This window comes from Nicotiana tomentosiformis, chromosome 1 (assembly GCF_000390325.3).
Source record: "Nicotiana tomentosiformis chromosome 1, ASM39032v3, whole genome shotgun sequence".
NCBI classification, from domain to species: domain Eukaryota; kingdom Viridiplantae; phylum Streptophyta; class Magnoliopsida; order Solanales; family Solanaceae; genus Nicotiana; species Nicotiana tomentosiformis.
In genome coordinates this window covers 95,805,660-95,811,659 of record NC_090812.1, presented here as the reverse complement: position 1 = coordinate 95,811,659, position 6,000 = coordinate 95,805,660, and positions in this window count along the sequence as shown.

Below are 6,000 nucleotides of genomic sequence, written 5' to 3'. Positions count from 1 at the left end.
TTCACACAATTTCATTAGATTTGGAAACAAAAACTATTACTTTCGGACTAAAACTAAAGGAAGAACGTATTAATAAGTGGCTAAAACCACACTTATCAACTCCCCCAAACTTAATTCTTTTCTTGTCCTCAAGAAAATAGTTTAGTTCCCACATCCTCTAAGTTAAAGGTCATTTTAAAGAGTCAATTTTAAGTCATTCATACTCAGTTAGGACTAACAATTACCCACAATACTCATGCATATTCAACAAGGTGACAAAACATATATTACTTACATATAACTCTAGTGTGACATTTGAGCTTCAAGAATTGACTTCACTCATCAAGGACTCTTGTTCTATCATGTAAAACAAGGTGGACTCCAAACTCCCCCTCCTCTACCTTTCATTTTCCATGCTCACTTCAAGATTTAACACTTAATTTCTAGAGCAACAAATGATTCAGTCTTCTCTCACAAAGGGATGTCACAAGTAAAACTTTAAGTACCATAGTCTTACCCCTCATGTAGATCTCCACTAATGTAAACTCACTCGGTTCAAAATCAAGTACGATTTCTTTCGAGTTGTAATGAAGGATTTTGTATTGGGGTAGGATACCATATGGTATAGGTGGTTACATCCTTGCTTAAGCACTTCACTTTTCATTTCTTGGCTCACATTTACCCAACCCTTGGAGGCATTTCTTTTTCTTGGGGGTTAGAGAGACTTTCCATCACTCTTTATTGATCATTTCATTATTTTTCTCCCTTGATGCTCATACTATAGATAGTTGCCTCTTTTCAATTTCATCAATCTCCCTTTTTATTTTCGTTTTGGCATTTTCTTTTTATTCTTTCTTTCTTGCTTTCTCTTTGCATAGAGATAATTATTTTTTTCTTTTAGGTATCTTGATACCTCTTTTAGATTCCTCAACTTTCCTCCCAAACTTATGCCTTGAGCCACTTATTACATATGAGTGTTAAGGAAGGATCGGGTGCCAAGAGAGGATTATGATCAAAACGGGTAAAGGCTTATAGCATGGTTACCAACAGAGAAAGTCTAAAGGCTCAAAGGGGTTGACTAGGGATAACGAACATAGAGTGGCAACAGAAAGCTCAAACGGTCCAAGAAAAGCCTACAATCATATTCCAAATCAAGCAAACCTAGAATTTTGCCTTGAAACACATTCGGGAAAAGTTCTAGACTATCCACTCAAGTACTTGGACAAGCAACAAAAAGTTACCTCACCTCCCATTCAACTAGACTGTAATAGAGGATAGAGTCTAAAGCCCACAACGATCACAATCAAGTTAAAGATCACTATGGACCATTCAACCACCTAATGATTATCAAAGTCAACTCAAGACTCTCAAAGTCACTAAACTAGAGCTATTTTCTTCCAAAAACCTTGTTTCAAATCATAAGCATGCAGTTAAGTATATTGGTCCTACATGAAGCATAAGTAACTCTTTTTTTAGAGAATGACTTAGTTAGGGCTTTTATTCATTACTACTTACTTCTACTATTACCTAAACATGAATTAGATTTATTCCTTTAAGAAAGTTGTCACACTATCCATCCTCAGGAAGAGTCACCCATTTCACATAAAATACCACCTTTGGAAAGAATCGTGGCATTAAGAAACCAAAGGCTTATTATCAAACTACTAAGAAAAATATAAAATCTACAAACGCAATTAAAGGTAAACAACTAAAGAATTTAATGAAAGTAACGACTACTAAAGATAAATAAAAAAAGTAGAATTATCCAATTATTACATTCAAAATAGTCAAATGTACAAATTATCAAATAAGATCCACCCCACCCCCAGAATAAAAAGAAACATTGTCCCTAATGCTTAACAAAATAAGATCAAAAAGTAGAGAGGGCGAAGAAACTCTCTAAGTTTCCTCAGTCATCACTGTGTCACTAGAAGTATCAGTCTTAGCCGGATCAGCTAACTGAATATCATCATCAAAGGTCGGAGCAACCTGAGAAGTGAACATATCACGCACCGCCTCAGTAGTATCGGAGGCAAGGCACGGCTCCTCAGTCTGAGCAGCGGGAGCATCTTAAGAATATGGAGATGGGTGGGGCTAGGAAGGGTCTAGCATCATGTCAAATGGTAAATCTCCAGCCTCATCTATTCGGGTCACCTCAGCTCGAAGTGCATCAACTGACTTCTTGATGGCCTGTGTCTTCCTCGTCTTCTTTACCTGCTAGGTCAACCTCTCGATCACAGCACCATGTTGTACCAATGTATCCATGATGACCTTCTAGTTATCCAAAATTTTGATCAGCTTCTTATCTATCTTACATGAATCTAGGGGGTGACTGGGAAGATGTCTGCCCTACAACAGTACTGGAGATCTTAGATAGCTTTGAAGTAGCTGCCTGTATCCAGTTGTTGAGGCTTGCCAGTGTTTGGGAGACTCACAAAGAAGATAATGGTACTGTAGTCATGGGCACTGGCCTCGAAGCTAGGGTGGGAACTGCAGTAGGAGCTGAGGATGGTGGCTCGGGCATAGTAGTTGTTGCATTGGTAGAAGGCTCAGCTGAAGCGATGGAATATTAGACGAACCGGAGACTACCACTACCATCTTATCATACTGGCCAGCAGTAGTAGAATGTTGAGTAATCTTCTTCAGATTCCTTGGATCTTGCATCTTGTACCACTCAAATGGTCCTGTCGACTTGACCTTAGTGTCACAAGGCCTGGACTCCACCAACGGCAAATTGTTTTCATTTAGTCACGGGTCAAGTCTGCTGCATACAAAGGTATGCCAACCTTTGGTCTCGAAACTAAAAGTGTTCCGGAGGATCGGCACCCTAGTAGCAATCCAAGGGGGAGTAGGTCCCGGTGCTAGAATCTCCGTAAGCCACAGCCTAGCCTCTTTTTTCAAAGCCAATTTCTCTAAATACTCCTTCGGCTCCATATCATCAAACCCCAAGTACGCATTTAGCGTATACTGAACAAACTTTACTTTAAAGCAGCGTACCTTAGTGATCTTGAGAATATGTGTTGTGCTGAAATAGAATTCTTGGACAAGATGATCCTTTACATCCATCAGTTTCTCAGTAAAATGCATCTATCCCTTTCTTTTGGTAAACTTCTTTAGAACTGCGTGGTTGTAATTGTCTAAGTTTTTAAGGAGGAATTGTCGCTCATGGTCAATGACCTCTCCTTCCACCACATTAAGAAATCAGAAAATGCTCGCAGACTCAAAAATCTACCTCTCAAACAGCCTTCTTCTTTTATCTTTCCATCCCTGCATGTTCACCCGCTTCCCCTCTCTCATCATCCGGGGCATCATCAGAATCAGAGCCCGTAGCAACTGCATTGGACTCATGACTATCACTTTTCGAACTCAAGGAAGTGATGTGGGATGTAAAAGGCACACCTAGAGGCTCAGACTGCCTCTGTGGCCTAGATTGCTCTTTAGCTCCAGTAATTATACAAAATTCCACTCAGAAACTTCCCTAGATGGGGCATATGAGCTACACTCTGAGAGGTCTCTACCTCTCTCTCAACCTGCTGTTATTTCCTTTATGATTGTTATATGCACACTTGAGTGCAAGTCACCTCTGCCCCTTCCCCTTGAAGATTCTTCACTTCCTTTGGTAGATTCACATCGATCTCGTGATCTTACCATTGTCTGCATATGCATAGAGAGAATTGTCAATTAAAATTCATGTTTCAAATAGTTAAGACTCATATAAGTATGTGAGGACAACATAGAAGCAGTAAGGTTTCAATTGGATAAGCATGCAGAAGAACAGGGGGAAGCGCGGTCCACACAATTTGAAGTGCGGTCCGCAAAATGGAAGTGTGGATCGCACAATTCCAAATGCGGTCGCACTTCAGCATAGATGTGCTAGGGGCTTAGGTGTTCCCTCTCTGAATGACAGTGCAGAGGCAATCTGTGGCTGCAGACTTCTTCTGCGGTCCGCATAATTTAAAGTGTGGTCCGCACTTGAGATGTTCAGAGAGCAAGTCTCTAACTATCAATGCAGACCAATTCTGTGGCCTTACAACACAATCTTTAGTCCGCACAATTTAAGTGTGGCCGCACAAACATCATCCAATAAGTCGCCATAATTAACAGATTGCAGATCGCATAATTTCAAGTGTGGTCTGCACAATCAAGAACACAAACGGAACAGGTCTATTTTACCTAGGTCATGCAAAACTTTCGTTTAATTCTACTTGGCAACATGGTATAGACATGAACATTAGTTAACCCAGCCCAAACTAGCATGCTTTTTTAATTTTCCAGTATAAAACTACCCCACATGGATGCATTGAAGGAATATAATAACAGATGGCCTAAAAATAAGTTTAAAAGAAAAAATAAATTCAAAAATAAAAATGAACTAAAATTAATATGAAATGAAGCATACGAGATGATGTAAATGTGCAAATATCCAAGTGAGTGTAAATGGTGGTGTGTAAGTGCAAAGTCCTCTGGCAATCTCCCAGAGTAATAGTGAATTTGAAAAGTGAGAAAAGTGTAAAATGGAGGTTGAGAGAGACGAGTGTGGCTGCACAATTTCAAGTGCGGGACGCACTCTGTTACCACGCCTTTCAATGGAAAATAATTGTGCGGTCTGCACAGTTTCAAGTGCAGCCACAAAATTCACAAAACTCCGCATTATTGTTCCGCACTGATAAGTGACAATTTCAGAGGACCTTTCATTTTGCATCTAAGATTACTCTTGCAAGTGCGGTCCGCAGATGAAATATGCGGCCGCACAAGAGCATCTGGGGCAGCATTCCTTTTCTGTGGCCACACAAAGAAAAAGTACAGTCCGTCTATCCTGCTTTGACGACACAACCTTGTCTACCATTTCATATCTAACCCTTATCCCTGCAGCACACTTCAAATCAAGTTAAAAAAAATAGCAAATAACATCTAACTAAAAGAGAAAAAGAAAAAGAACTTGGGTTGACTTCCAAGAAGCGCCTTATTTAACACTGTGGTACGACGCAATGTCATAGAATTCTCAAGTGAAGTAAATAACCGCCACCACGTGGCTCTCTCCAACATTACCCAAGTAGTGTTTCACCCGGTGAATATTGACTCGAAATATTTCATTGTTCTTGTTATTCAAATCAAATGCAACGAAAGGTGTCACACCAACAATTTCAAACGGACCACTCCACTTTGACTTAAGCTTCCCGAGAAACATCCCCAACCTTGAGTTAAACAATACTAGATCACCTACCTTGAACACCTTGTTCCAAATATATTTATCATGAAGATATTTTATCTTTTCTTTGTACAAGGACAAACTCTCATACGCATGATACTAGAACTCATCCACTTCATTCAAATGTGTAAGCCGGAAGTTAGCGGCTACATCCTAATCAAGATTTAATTTCTTCAAGGCCCACATTGCCTTGTGCTCTAGTTTCACCATAAGATAACAAGCTTTTTCGAACACTAACCAGTATGGGGACATTCCGATAGGTGTTTTGTAAGCCGTCCGATATGCCCATAGTGTATCATCAAGCTTTTTGGACCAATTCGTCCTTTTTGTATTCACCATTTTGGACAAAATACTCTTTATCTCCCAGTTGGAGACTTCCACTTGACCACTACCTTGTGGGTTATAGGGAATCGTGACCTTGTGAGTAACACCATACTTGCTAAGTAAAGTGTCGAAAGCCTTGTTGCAAAAATATGATCCCCCCCCCATCGCTTATGATTGCAAGTGGAGTACCAAATCTTGTAAAAATATGCTTCTTCAAGAAAGCCACTACACTTCTAGCTTCATTATTGGGTAAGGCAACGACTCCAACCCATTTAGATACATAATCCACCACGACAAAAAAATATAGGTGTTTCCACAAGAACTCACAAAAGGGCCCATAAATTCAATGCTCCAAACATCAAAAATATCAATCTCCAAGATGGTTGTAAGAGGCATCTAATTTTTCTTTGAAATTTCACTGGCATGTTGACATTCATCACATCTTTTCACCAAGTCATTTGCATCTTTGTAGAGAGTAGTCCAATAGA